This window comes from Rhynchophorus ferrugineus, unplaced genomic scaffold (genome assembly GCF_030347505.1).
Source record: "Rhynchophorus ferrugineus isolate W39M unplaced genomic scaffold, kcgeb_rfMv2 rfM1, whole genome shotgun sequence".
NCBI classification, from domain to species: Eukaryota; Metazoa; Arthropoda; class Insecta; order Coleoptera; family Curculionidae; genus Rhynchophorus; species Rhynchophorus ferrugineus.
Window position 1 is genome coordinate 42,957,279 of NW_027472580.1, and position 16,643 is coordinate 42,973,921.

A 16,643-nucleotide genomic window follows, 5' to 3' on the forward strand; every position below is an offset into this window, starting at 1 on the left:
CTGTCCATGTTAATTTGACATAGCAACGAATTTACAAAAACCTAATTATATCACTTGACGGGTGCCCGATTCATCAAGCAGAATCAGTTAAATACCTCGGAATATATCTCGATGGTAGGTTAAATTAGAAACATCTTGTTAGGCAAAAAAGCAGATTAGACTCAAAGTCAAGCAACTGTACTGGTTAGTCGGAAGATACTCCCAACTTGACCTAAAATGAAAGAGATTGGTTTATCAATCAAACATAAAGCTAATTTGGGCAAATTTGGGGTGTAAATATGGGGTTGCACTAAAACATCAAAGTAATTAGTAATCCGACGCATCCAAAACAAAGTTTTACGATTAATTATCGATGATTATCGCTGCGTAACCAACGAAGAGCTGCAACATAACCCCGGCATCAAATAGATACACGAAATGATCCCAGAATTCGCCTTAAAAGATGAAATAAGTTTGGTAAATCACCGGAACGTGGAAGCAATACAACTAATGGACAAGCGCAGGGAATCAGTAGATCGAAGCGAACCAAATCACACGATCTTGTTTATTGTACAAGTGTATTCTTAAGTTTAGCTTAAGAAGATAAGTTTTATTTAAATTGGTTTAATTTGGAAAATATATACTAATGTATTGATCCTGTACTCGCTTTGCTTGTATATTAATGTAAGTACAACTGAACAATAGCAATAAATTAATTTACAATTTAAGATTGTACTAAGTTTAACTAATGTAAGATGTAATTAATAAAACAAAAAAAAATATTAATACACTCCGCCTACAACCGCAACAAAATTAATTTTGTAAATCTACTACCTATTAAGTATTTCGGTAAGTGTTCCGCCCCAGTTCCTGCCAAACAAAAATAAAGCTGTTAATAATTGTTGGCTTTAAAAAAAGGTGCACTTTGTTTTCTTATGTTTTTAAATGAGTTTTCAAAATATAATTAAAAACACGTCAAAAACTAATTTGCCTCGTACACACAAAATTTTTGTAATGAATGCAGTTAAATATTACCAGAAATACCACAAGATGACATAAATGAGGAGATGGTATAATAACAGGTCAATTGAAAAGTCCCCGGCTTGATAGAAAGATGGCGCTACTAGAACTAAATCCATGTGTTTTTTAGTTAGCCCTAACCATCAAAAGATGCGTATATAAATTTGAAATCTATCTGATCATTAGTTTGTGAATTATAATATTTTGAGTAAAGCGACTTTTGTTATTTTGAAAAAAAAACGGATAAAAAGGAATTTAGCGTGTTCATAAAATATAGCTTTTTGAAGGGAAAAATACAGTTGAAGCAAAAACTTGGCTTGATGCCGAGTTTCCGGACACTACCGCAGCAAAATCAACCATCAAGGATTGGTACGCTAAGTTTAAATGTGGTGAAATGAGCACTGAAGACGGTGAACGCAGTGGACGCCCAAAAGAGGTTGTTACCGACGAAAATATTTAAAAAATCCACAACATGATTTTGAATGACCGTAAATTGTACATAAAATGAATGAAATAGCAGAGACTAAAGACATTAACTGAACGTGTACATCATATCGGTCATGAGTATATGGGTATGAGAAAGTTCTGTGCAAAGTGGGTGGCGCGCGAGCTCACTTTTGACCAAAACATCGACGAGCTGATGATTCGGAGCAGTGTTTGAAGATGATCAGGCGTAAAAAACCCCAATTTTTGAGTCAATATGTGACAATGAAAAAAGCATGGCTTCATCATTTCACTCCGAAGTCCAATCGACAGTCATCCGAGTGGACTGCACACGATGAACCCGCTCCAAGGCGTGGGAAAATGCAACAGTCGACTGGCAAGATTATGGCGTCGGTATTTTGAGATGCGCATAGAATAATTTTAATTGACTAACTTGAAACAGGAAGGCTCATCAACAGCAACTATTACATAGCGTTATTGGACCGTTTGAAGGACGAAATCGCCGAAAAACGGCCGTATTTGAAGAAAAAGAAAGTCCTGCTTCACCAAGACAATGCACCGTGTCACAAGTCAGTGAAAACGATGGCAAAAATCCATGAATTGGGCTTCGAATTGTTTCCTCATCCACCGAATTCTCCAGATCTAGTCTCCAGCGACTATTTCCTGTTCTCAGATCTCAAAAGAATGCTCGTGGGAAGAAATTTTCGTCGAATGAAGAGGTGATCGCCGAAACTGAGGCCTATTTTGAAGCAAAAGGCAAATCGTACTATAAAAATGGTATCAAAAAGCTGGAGGGTCGTAACTATAATCAGTATATCACCCTTGAAGGGAACTAAGTTAAATAAAAAATATTAATTTTGTAATAAAAACGTGTTTTACTATGAAAGGCCGGGGACTTTTCAGTAGATCTGTTATAAGCGATTTCATATTTTTTATTACAGTAAATAAAGAAGGTTTAAGAACGACTTATGTAGAAATTAGTTATTTTAGTTCACGTTAATTAGTCAGATAGATATTTTTTTAATTTCGGCGCCAATTTCAAAGTGATCAGTTGGCAGTAGTTAAAATTTTTAGTTACTCTTTACTTATTTTTTGAAGACTGTCCAATTTTTTTGTTAAAAATATTTTATTTTTCTCTTTTTAGTGTTAGATGTTTACTGAATGAATTACGCAATTATTTTATTTAATATTACAATAGGTAGCCTAAGTAAAGTTGCGGGCTGCAGGGTATGAGGAAAAATATGAATAAAGAAACAATTATTGAAAATAAGGAACGCTTCAGGCACCGGTATCCGCTACCTAGCCTAGATGATTTAATAAATGTACTAAACAACAATAAAAAGTTATTATCCCCGCCGGGAATCGAACACACGATCTCTGTTTGGGCAACGCTTAATTGGTTTTAAGTTGGGTTTAAACGCTTTAACTATTACACCATAGAAGCAGTTGTCTATAATATTTCTACGAGGTCTTAAATGCTATAGTTTGTGCTTAAAAAGCAAACTGAATGACTTTTGAACTGAACGACTTCCGATTTTCCATCACATCCGTTCAGCAATAACATTATACACAAATATCTGATTATTTTAGATAAAAAAAATATGTGAAAAATTTGTACGTGCCTTTGAAATTTGAACGTTTTCCTTGATTGAAAGAAAAAACTCATATCGTTTTTATAACGAGTATGTTATGTAAGAAAAATAAATATTTAGATGTACATATAATCTAAATATGAAAAGGAATTTTAAAGCAAACTTGATAGTTTGTTAACCTTCAAGCACCCAATATATAATTTGCAATACGGAAAACATGTATTTTTAATCCAAGCTTCAAATTGACATTGTTTGGCCTGGATAGCGGAACTATATGAATTTAATGGGCGAGTCTAAAGGGATTATTGGAATCGGTGGTAGAGAAACTTTACTTTGAAACATGCCGTTCAAAACAGTAGCTTCAAGAGCATTGTTCATGATTCTCTCAATTCAAATTTCATAAAATTTTCAAAAATGCAGATAACAAATTAATAAGCATGTAACATAACCATAGAATTAGCAAATTATGCATAAAACCATATACAAAATACCGGAATGCGCATGCTTGTAACGAGCGAATGGTGTTGAATATCTTGTTTTGTCGAACATCACTTTTCTTTAGTCTCCGATTTTATTGATCGTGTGACCGCACCGTGCATGACCAAGATATAATAAAATGAGTGATCGCCCAGTGGTTGCAATTCGACCACGATTTAATTAAGTTAATCAAGTTTCTCGCAGATATATATATATATATATATATATATACATTTTATTATATCTTGGTCATGCACGGTGCGGTCACACGATCAATAAAATCGGAGACTAAAGAAAAGTGATGTTCGACATATATATATAATTGTTGGGGCGATTAACCCGCGATTTCGGTTCACCACCAAATAATATACTGTATTTTGAACTGTTTATGGACTTTATTAAATTATTTTAATTTCTGCACACTGCACGTGTTATCTTAAATCTTTACATTCTTATTCTGTATTTTTCAATGCTTACTTTTTACTGATTATATACAAACTTAACCTAACTTTTTATACATTTCAAACTTTACAACTACTTACGTCGAGGACATGGGAACTATCTGACCCATCGAAGAAAGAACTATTGCCCATTAATGTGTAAATTATATATAATTAAATACGTCTTTACATATAAGGACGCAACGTACCCCCCACCTTGAAAGGATATCTTTAAAATAAATAATATCCATGTGTATATTTATAGATCCCGTATCATTTCACTGCTTTTTGTTACAATTATCTAGCAACTTTAATGTCCATACCGCACACTATTGCGCACTCTATCCCCACACTACACTAGGGAAGTATATTTTATCCTATATTATTCTCCAATTTTATCATATCGCATTATTCTTTTCTATGTACCATTTTGCCTTTGTTTGTAAAACATTTAAATATTCAGCACTCCACCTTTACTAAAGATGTTGAAATAACATTTGTAAATGGTGGTACATAGAAAGTCCTATTAGAAACTTATAACAATTTTCTTTTCACAAAGTTACAATACAATACAAAGTACGCCCAATTACAGCATAAATTACCGTTAAAAATATTAATTTATTAGAGCTTGATATAGGCTCCAACCGCGTTGAAATTAAAACTGATTCAATATGACAGTATGACATTTAATATAATTATATAATTTCTCAACAAATCCAAATATTTCCTAAATGTGTTATAAGAACTCACAAGTTGGATCACTTCCAATTTTACAACAACCGCAGTATGTTAAAAACCACCATACTTTTTTTAAATTTAAACCATAGATCATTTTAATTAAATTTAAGCAACATTTCATTTCAAATATGACTAGGCTTCATTCGTCGACCAATACATTTTCAACACATCTCAATACACAAACTGGACAGTAATTTGTGAAGCCATTATTACCAAACAAATAAATATACACATATAACATGTAAATAAATTGCGTTCGTTATACCACATACGATTGAAAACAAAATGTTCACAAGTAATAAACATATATTTATAAATTATTTTAACTATTAGAATCTTGGACCAACTATTTATTATTTTCAACTTCTGGAATTTTTGCAGAAACAACACCTGCTGTGATGATGTGTACATCACCTTAATTATTCTTTTCTTTTTCCCAACTCTAAGACTCTAAGACTAAGACTAAGACTACTCGTCTACACACTTGTAAGTTATGAAATAAATAATATTCACATGTTCCATCAACAAATATGACGCCAACCCCAGCAAAACACGTCTTGCTTGACTAGTCAGAAGGGACACTTATTCCGAACCCAGCAATAGTAGTGTTCAAGATGCGACGCACAATCCACAAATAGCATAATAAATACAACATGAACCCAATAGTTGACAATTTCAACTTAAATTGAGTTAGAATATTACCCCATGATGATCTTACAAACCATGAGAATATCAATGTATGAACGATGCCTGTACCAGTATTAGTTACTAGCAATTTAAAATCTGATGGGGTAAAACTATTAAAACGCTCCAAAAAGCTCAAATAAACAACACCAATATTGAAATGAATGAAATTTTGTACAATGAACGAATCTGAAAGAGACAACCAGACTGAATCAACAATTCTTCCTTTTCTAATTTCATGTATTTTAACCATGAAAAATAAACGATTAATGTAAATATTATCCACACTTACATGATCAGTTAATGAAAACTTACTAAGAACCAAATAAGTTCTGTTCAAATTGAACAATATGGATGTGACAAAACGCTTGAAACTCTTAAGTTTATCTGTCCCAACCAAAAGTTTTTCGATTATTAGATTATGCCTAATTAATTCTAAAACATTAGTATCCTCTTCTTTGTCAATAACAACTCTGGATGACAAAATGACCAAAAATGTACCGAATCCAACACCATAGGCTACTGTAATTACTTGATAAAAATCCACAAAACATTTCCGATTGAAATGCCATAATATCTCCTTTGAAACCACACAATTTATTTGTCTACAATGCACCAGTATACCTACTGTACAAGAATGAAGTTTCAACAAATGTACGATCGAACAAAGATTATCTTTATTAATAGAATCCACCACTCGAAGACCACACAATGAATAGTTAGTTAAGTGCAAAGACTATAGACAAAGATTATAACATTATAACAAAAACATGGAATAATAAATGAAGTAATAATTGTTTGTACATTAAAACAATAACGAATACAATTAGGTAATGTTTTTGTTGCAATTTAAAATATATATTTGAGAGATGTATCTACACTCATTCAATGAACTAGTGACTTCAAAATTTAGGTCCATAAACTAAATAATCAAAATATTTGATTCAACAAGTAAAGTATAAAATGTTATATATATACACAATGTACACATAAGGTACAATGTATTTTATCGCATTAATCGTTAAATACCTTCATATTTATCAATGTTTTAAAATGTTTCAAAAATTACTGTTAATACATAATATCTTCTATTTGTCTTATGTGTCCCATCTATTCAAATTAGATTCTTAGTTTTATATATAGCTGTTACATTTTTTCATTATTTAGTTTATGTAATCTTTATTTACCTAAATTTTTAATAAAATTGCATCATCTTTTGCTTATTTATTCAACTTTTCGTTCAAAATCAATATGTCATTTTTTCCTGTCAGCAGGCGTATTGACGTCAAGGTATAATTTTTTACATAAAATCTGGATGGCCAAAATTGGCACAAATATTTAATAGTTCCAACAATACGGGAACACAAAATCTTAAATAACACTACTTAAAATTTGATAATTTCGTTTAATAATGTTTAATAATTAACACAGTCACTTTCCATTATAATATAATTTCAAATGTTAGAGAATTTAGTAATTTAGTAATTTAGAGATTTGTCTTTCAATTCAAAATTGCTTGCAAAAGCTACAGCGCTGTCCTAATTGAATACTTACGTGTCCATGTTCGATTTGCTTACAACAGAAACGACAAGTAATCTACGAGTTAGAGCTGACAGGGCATCAAGAGTTCAAAAAAAGGTCAGCCAGTTTATATCTTTTATCACCGATCTGACGGTTATATTTGAATTTACTTATTTCAATAAAAGATGGAATTTTCACTTAGGCAAAGATACGTAAGCCAGTAAATGCAATAGCAATGTCGTGTCCCGTAACCTACTCCGTCTTCAAAAATTCCTAACAGATAACCACTTTTCGAGTAAAGCTGAAACCTACTGCCAACTCTGTCGTCATAGTAAGCTATTGGTCTTGATTGACTACAATGAGAGTTTAGCGGATATAATTTTTCGTATATACGATTTCACATGATTGAGATTTGAGACTAAAAAATATATTTTTTATAATATTTAAGAAATATATTTTTATTGATGGGATTAATAGATCAGTATGTAGTTCCCAAATTAGAATAAACTAATCTACTTAAGCTAAAATGAACAATACACTTATACACTAAAATAGCTCATGTGGTTTGGTTCCCTTCAATCATTGTTGCTGAGAGTTAGAAACCTTATTTCATGTTTTGGGCGAAATCTTGGATAACCTCGTGTATCCCTTCGATTGATAATTACAATATATTTTTTAATAAACTGGTGAATTTTTACCGGTTTCTGTCGGATTTCGAAATCTCGAAAAATTCCTCCGCTCCCCCCTTTGCACTTTTTTCACGTAATTTTGAAAAGTTCGCTTTTTAAGGCGGCAAAGTACGCCGATTAAAAGTACTTCTCGCATTTTGAATTACTTCAAATAGTTTCTGAGATATGACGCATAGTAAATTGTTAAGTTTGCCTAACCGCCGGTTTCTCAAATTTGAAATGCGAAAAATTTATAATGCGAAAACTGTAAGGAATAGAGGCACGGGACTTTCACCATAAGAATTACAACATATTTTTTAATAAACTGGCGAATATTTACCAGATTGTGTCGGATTTCGAAATCTTGAAAAATTCCCCCGGTCCCTCATTTGCACTTTTTTCATGTAATTTTGAAAAGTTCTCTTTTCTAGTTCCTTTTATCATATTTTGTACCCCAAAGTACGCCTATTAAAAGTACTACTCGCAATTTGAATTACATCAAATAGTTTCTGAGATATGACGCATTGTAAATTGATAAATTTGCCTAACCGCCGGTTTCTCAGTTTTGACTATAATGCAAAAACTGTAAGGAAAAGAGGCACGGGACTTTCACCATAAGAATTACAACATATTTTTTAATAAACTGGCGAATATTTACCGGACTGTGTCGGATTTCGAAATCTTGAAAAATTCCCCCGGTCCCTCATTTGCACTTTTTTCACGTAATTTTGAAAAGTTCTCTTTTTTTCGTTCCTTTTATCATATTTTGTACTCCAAAGTACGCCGATTAAAAGTACTACTCGCATTTTGAATTACATCAAACAGTTTCTGAGATATGACGCATTGTAAATTGATAAATTTGCCTAACCGCCGGTTTCTCAATTTTGACTATAATGCGAAAACTGTACGGAAGAGAGGCACGGGACTTTGACCACAAGAATTACAACATATTTTATAATAAACTAGCAAACCCCCTTTGCACTTTTTTCGCGTAATTTTGAAAAGTTCGCTTTTTTATTTTATATTTTATATTTTATATTTTATATTTTATATTTTATATTTTATATTTTATATTTTATATTTTATATTTTATATTTTATATTTTATATTTTATATTTTATATTTTATATTTTATATTTTATATTTTATATTTTATATTTTATATTTTATATTTTATATTTTATATTTTATATTTTATATTTTATATTTTATATTTTATATTTTATATTTTATATTTTATATTTTATATTTTATATTTTATATTTTATATTTTATATTTTATATTTTATATTTTATATTTTATATTTTATATTTTATATTTTATATTTTATATTTTATATTTTATATTTTATATTTTATATTTTATATTTTATATTTTATATTTTATATTTTATATTTTATATTTTATATTTTATATTTTATATTTTATATTTTATATTTTATATTTTATATTTTATATTTTATATTTTATATTTTATATTTTATATTTTATATTTTATATTTTATATTTTATATTTTATATTTTATATTTTATATTTTATATTTTATATTTTATATTTTATATTTTATATTTTATATTTTATATTTTATATTTTATATTTTATATTTTATATTTTATATTTTATATTTTATATTTTATATTTTATATTTTATATTTTATATTTTATATTTTATATTTTATATTTTATATTTTATATTTTATATTTTATATTTTATATTTTATATTTTATATTTTATATTTTATATTTTATATTTTATATTTTATATTTTATATTTTATATTTTATATTTTATATTTTATATTTTATATTTTATATTTTATATTTTATATTTTATATTTTATATTTTATATTTTATATTTTATATTTTATATTTTATATTTTATATTTTATATTTTATATTTTATATTTTATATTTTATATTTTATATTTTATATTTTATATTTTATATTTTATATTTTATATTTTATATTTTATATTTTATATTTTATATTTTATATTTTATATTTTATATTTTATATTTTATATTTTATATTTTATATTTTATATTTTATATTTTATATTTTATATTTTATATTTTATATTTTATATTTTATATTTTATATTTTATATTTTATATTTTATATTTTATATTTTATATTTTATATTTTATATTTTATATTTTATATTTTATATTTTATATTTTATATTTTATATTTTATATTTTATATTTTATATTTTATATTTTATATTTTATATTTTATATTTTATATTTTATATTTTATATTTTATATTTTATATTTTATATTTTATATTTTATATTTTATATTTTATATTTTATATTTTATATTTTATATTTTATATTTTATATTTTATATTTTATATTTTATATTTTATATTTTATATTTTATATTTTATATTTTATATTTTATATTAGCGAACTTCAGGAATTACGTGAAGGATGTGCAAAGGGGGAACCAGAGGAATTTTTCAAGATTTCGAAATCCGAGAGAAACCGGTAGAAATTCGCCACTTTCTGTGGAATCCTCGTGTCTATTATATAAAAATGAAGAAAAACTTTATAAAACCTCTCTACCATATACGTACAATTTGGAAAAGGATAATTAATTAAAAGTTATAATTAATTAAATATAATAATTGATTAAAAATAATAATTAACTAAAAATAATAATTAATTAATAAAAATAATTCATTAAAATTAATATTCAATTAGTGAAAATAATTAAATGAAAGTAATAATTTATTAATGAATAAATAATTATTAAAAAATAGTGACTAATTAATGAAAATAAATAATTAAACAATTATTATTTTTATTAATTATTAATTTTATTTTTTATTAATTTTTATTAATAATTAATTATTATTATTTATCAATTAATTAACATTATTAATTGATTAATTATTATTATTATTATTATATTATTATTATTATAATTATCAATTATTATTAATTAATTTACATTATTAACTAATTAATTATTACTATTATTTATTATTATTAATTAATTAATTATTATTAATTATTACTCATAATTAAGTATTATTATTAATTAATTAATTAATATTAATTAATTATTATTAATTAATTAACATTATTTATTGATTAACATTATTTATGAATTATTATTATTGATTAATTAGCATTATTAATTAATGAATTATCATTATAAATATTAATTATTATTATTATTATTAATTAATTATTATTAATTAATTATTATTAATTAATTATTATTAATTAATTATTATTAATTAGTTATTATTAATTAATTATTATTAATTAATTGTTATTAATTAATTATTATTATTACTTAATTAATATTAATTAATTATTATTAATTAATTGTTATTAATTAATTATTATTAATTAATTATTATTAATTATTAATTATTATTACTTAATTAATATTAATTAATTATTATTAATTAATTGTTATTAATTAATTATTATTAATTATTAATTATTACTAATTAATTAATATTAATTAATTACTATTAATTATTAATTATTATTAATTAATTATTATTAATTAGTTATTATTAATTAATTATTAATTAATTATTATTAATTAATTATTATTAATTTATTATTATTAATTTATTATTATTAATTAATTATTATTAATTAGTTATTATTAATTAATTATCAATTAATTATTATCAATTAATTATTATTAATTTATTATTATTAATTTATTATTATTAATTTATTATTATTAATTTATTATTATTAATTTATTATTATTAATTTATTATTATTAATTTATTATTATTAATTAATTATTATTATTAGTTATTTTTCAATAATTAATTATTATTTTCATTTAATTATTTTCCTTAATTAATTGTTATTTTTAATTAAATATTTTCATTAATTAATTATTATTTTTAGTTAATTATTATTTTTAATTAATTATTATTTTTAATTAATTATTACTTTTGATTAATTATCTTTTTCCAAATTGTACGTATACAGTAGAATTTAAAATACGTGTAGCAGAGATGATTTATAAATTCTAGTAATACTTTTAAGCGTCGTACTTTGGAGTACAAAATATGAAAAATGGAACAAAAAAGCGAACTTTTCAAAATTATGCGAAAAATATGCAAAGAGGTGAACTGAGGAATTTATCAATATTACGAAATCCGACAGAAAGTAATAATAATTCGCCAATTTATTAAAAAATATGTTGTAATTCTTATGGTGAAAACTCGGTGTCTCTATTAATTTTAGTTTTGGAATTATAGATTTATTAGATTATTATTTCAAATTATATGACGCCTTGTAAATTGATAAATTTGCCTAACCGCCGGTTTCTCAGTTTTTTGACTCTAATGCGAAAACTGCAAGGAATAGAGAAACTAGGTTTTCACCACAAGAATTACAACATACTTTTTAATAAACTGGTAAATTTTTACCGGTTTCTGTCGGATTTCGAAATCTTGAAGAATTCCTCCGGTCCCCCTTTGCACTTTTTTCACGTAATTTTGAAAAGTTCGCTTTTTTAGTTCTTTTTATCATATTTTGTACTCCAAAGTTCCTCGATTAAAAGTACTATTCGCATTTTGATTTACCTCAAATAGTTTCTGAGATATGACGCATTGTAATTTAATAAATTTGCCTAACTGCTGGTTTCTCAATTTTGACTATAATACGAAAACTATAAGGAATAGAGGCACGGGAATTTCACCATAAGAATTACAACATATTTTTAATAAATTGGCGAATTTTTACCGGTCTCTGTCGGATTTCGAAATCTTGAAAAATTCCTCCGTCATCCCCTTTGCACTTTTTTCACGTAATTTTGAAAAGTTCGCTTTTTTAGTTTCTTTTATCATATTTTATACTCCAAAGTACGCCGATTAAAAGTACTATTCGCATTTTGAATTACATCAAATTGTTTCTGAAATATGATGTATAGTAAATTGATAAATTTGCCTAACCGCCGGTTTCTCAGTTTTTTGACTATAATGCGAAAACTGTAAGGAATAGAGGCACGGAACGTTCACCATAAGAATTAGAACATATTTTTTAATAAACTGGAAAACTTTTACCGGTTTCTGTCGGATTTCGAAATCTTGAAATATTCCTCCGTCACCCCCTTTGCACGTTTTTCACGTAATTTTGAAAAGTTCGCATTTTTAGTTCCTTTTATCATATTTTGTACTCCAAAGTACGCCGATTAAAACTACTACTCGCATTTTGAATTCCTTCAAATAGTTTCTGAGATATGACACATTGTAATTTGATAAATTTGCCTAAACCGGTTTCTCAGTTTTTTGACTATAATGCGAAAATTGTAAGGAATAGAGGCACGGGACTTTCACCATAATAATTACAACATATTTTTTATAAACTGGCGAATTTTTACCGCATTGTGTCGGATTTCGAAATTTTGAAAAATTCCCCTGGTCCCCCCTTTGCATTTTTTTCCCGTAATTTTTAAAAGTTCGCATTTTTAGTTCCTTTTATCATATTTTGTACTCCAAAGTGTGCCGATTAAAAGTACTACTCGCATTTTGAATTACATCAAATAGTTTCTAAGTTATGATGTATTGATTTGATAAATTTGCCTAAGCGCCGGTTTCTCAGTTTTTTGACTATAATGCGAAATCTGTAAGGAATAGAGGCACGGGACTTTCACCATAAGAATTACAACACATTTTTTAATAAACTGGCGAATTTTTACCGCATTGTGTCGGATTTCGAAATTTTTAAAAATTCCGCCGGTCCCCCCTTTGCACGTTTTTCACGTAATTTTGAAAAGTTCGCATTTTTAGTTCCTTTTATCATATTTTGTACTCCAAAGTACGCCGATTAAAAGTACTGCTCGCATTTTGAGTTATCTCAAATAGTTTCTGAGGTATGACGTATTGTAATTTGATAAATTTGCCTAACCCCCGGTTTCTCAAATTTGACTATAATGCGAAAATTGTAAGGAATAGAGGCACGGGACTTTCACCATAATAATTACAACATATTGTTTAATAAACTGGCGAATTTTTACCGCATTGTGTCGGATTTCGAAATTTTGAAAAATTGCCCCGGTCCCCCCTTTGCATTTTTTCTCCCGTAATTTTGAAAAGTTCGCATTTTTAGTTCCTTTTATCATATTTTGTACTCCAAAGTATGCCGATTAAAAGTACTACTCGCATTTTGAATTACCTCAAATAGTTTCTAAGTTATGATGTATTGATTTGATAAATTTGCCTAAGCGCCGGTTTCTCAGTTTTTTGACTATAATGCGAAATCTGTAAGGAATAGAGGCACGGGACTTTCACCATAAGAATTACAACACATTTTTTAATAAACTGGCGAATTTTTACCGCATTGTGTCGGATTTCGAAATTTTGAAAAATTCCGCCGTTCCCCCCTTTGCACGTTTTTCACGTAATTTTGAAAAGTTCGCATTTTTAGTTCCTTTTATCATATTTTGTACTCCAAAGTACGCCGATTAAAAGTACTACTCGCAATTTGAATTACCTCAAATTGTTTCTAAGTTATGACGTATTGTAATTTGATAAATTTGCATAACCGCCGGTTTATCAATTTTGACTATAATGCGAAAACTGTAAGGAACCGAGACACGAGGTTTGCACCACAAGAATTACAACATAATTTTTAACAAACTGGCGAATTTTTACCGGTTTCTGTCGGATTTCGAAATTTTAAAAAATTCCCCCGGTCCCCGCTTTGCACTTTTTTCACGTAATTTTGAAAAGTTTCCTTTTTTAGTTCCTTTTATCATATTTTGTACTCCAAAGTACGCCGATTAAAAGTACTACTCGCATTTTGAATTAGCTCAAATAGTTTCTGAGATATGATGCAATGTAAATTGATAAATTTGCCTAACCCCCGGTTTCTCAAATTTGACTATAATGCGAAAATTGTAAGGAATAGAGGCACGGGACTTTCACCATAATAATTACAACATATTTTTTAATAAACTGGCCTATTTTTACCGCATTGTGTCGGATTTCGAAATTTTTAAAAATTCCCCCGGTCCCCCCTTTGCATTTTTTTTCCCGTGATTTTGAAAAGTTTCCTTTTTTAGTTCCTTTTATCATATTTTGTACTCTAAAGTATGCCGATTAAAAGTACTACTCGCAATTTGAATTACCTCAAATAGTTTCTAAGTTATGACGTATTGTAATTTGATAAATTTGCATAACCGCCGGATTATCAATTTTGACTATAATGCGAAAACTGTAAGGAACCGGGACACGAGGTTTGCACCACAAGAATTACAACATAATTTTTAATAAACTGGCGAATTTTTACCGGTTTCTGTCGGATTTCGAAATTTTAAAAAATTCCCCCGGTCCCCCCTTTGCACTTTTTTCAGGTGATTTTGAAAAGTTTCCTTTTTTAGTTCCTTTTATCATATTTTGTACTCCAAAGTATGCCGATTAAAAATACTACTCGCATTTTGAATTACCTCAAATAGTTTCTAAGTTATGATGTATTGATTTGATAAATTTGCCTAAGCGCCGGTTTCTCAGTTTTTTGACTATAATGCGAAATCTGTAAGGAATAGAGGCACGGGACTTTCACCATAAGAATTACAACACATTTTTTAATAAACTGGCGAATTTTTACCGGTTTCTGTCGGATTTCGAAATTTTAAAAAATTCCCCCGGTCCCCCATTTGCATTTTTTTTCCCGTAATTTTGAAAAGTTCGCATTTTTAGTTCCTTTTATCATATTTTGTACTCCAAAGTATGCCGATTAAAAGTACTACTCGCAATTTGAATTACCTCAAATAGTTTCTAAGATATGACGTATTGTAATTTGATAAATTTGCATAACCGCCGGTTTATCAATTTTGACTATAATGCGAAAACTGTAAGGAACCGAGACACGAGGTTTGCACCACAAGAATTACAACATAATTTTTAATAAACTGGCGAATTTTTACCGGTTTCTGTCGGATTTCGAAATTTTAAAAAATTCCCCCGGTCCCCCCTTTGCACTTTTTTCACGTAATTTTGAAAAGTTTCCTTTTTTAATTCCTTTTATCATATTTTGTACTCCAAAGTACGCCGATTAAAAGTACTACTCGCATTTTGAATTACCTCAAATAGTTTCTGAGATATGATGCATTGTAAATTGATAAATTTGCCTAACCCCCGGTTTCTCAAATTTGACTATAATGCGAAAATTGTAAGGAATAGAGGCACGGGACTTTCACCATAAGAATTACAACACATTTTTTAATAAACTGGCGAATTTTTACCGCATTGTGTCGGATTTCGAAATTTTGAAAAATTCCGCCGGTCCCCCCTTTGCACGTTTTTCACGTAATTTTGAAAAGTTCGCATTTTTAGTTCCTTTTATCATATTTTGTACTCCAAAGTACGCCGATTAAAACTACTACTCGCCTTTTGAATTCCTTCAAATAGTTTCTGAGATATGACACATTGTAATTTGATAAATTTGCCTAAACCGGTTTCTCAGTTTTTTGACTATAATGCGAAAACTGTAAGGAATAGACACCAGGTTTTCAACACAAGAATTACAACATATTTTTTAATAAAATGGCAAATTTTTACCGGTTTCTGTCGGATTTTGAAATCTTGAAAAATTCCCCCGGTCCCCCCTTTGCACTTTTTTTACAAATTTTGAAAAGTTCGCTTTTTTAGTTCCTTTTATTATATTTTGTACTCCAAAGTACGCCGATTAAAAGTACTACTCGCAATTTGAATTACCTCAAATTGTTTCTAAGTTATGACGTATTGTAATTTGATAAATTTGCATAACCGCCGGTTTATCAATTTTGACTATAATGCGAAAACTGTAAGGAACCGAGACACGAGGTTTGCACCACAAGAATTACAACATAATTTTTAACAAACTGGCGAATTTTTACCGGTTTCTGTCGGATTTCGAAATTTTAAAAAATTCCCCCGGTCCCCCCTTTGCACTTTTTTCACGTAATTTTGAAAAGTTTCCTTTTTTAGTTCCTTTTATCATATTTTGTACTCCAAAGTACGCCGATTAAAAGTACTACTCGCATTTTGAATTAGCTCAAATAGTTTCTGAGATATGATGCAATGTAAATTGATAAATTTGCCTAAC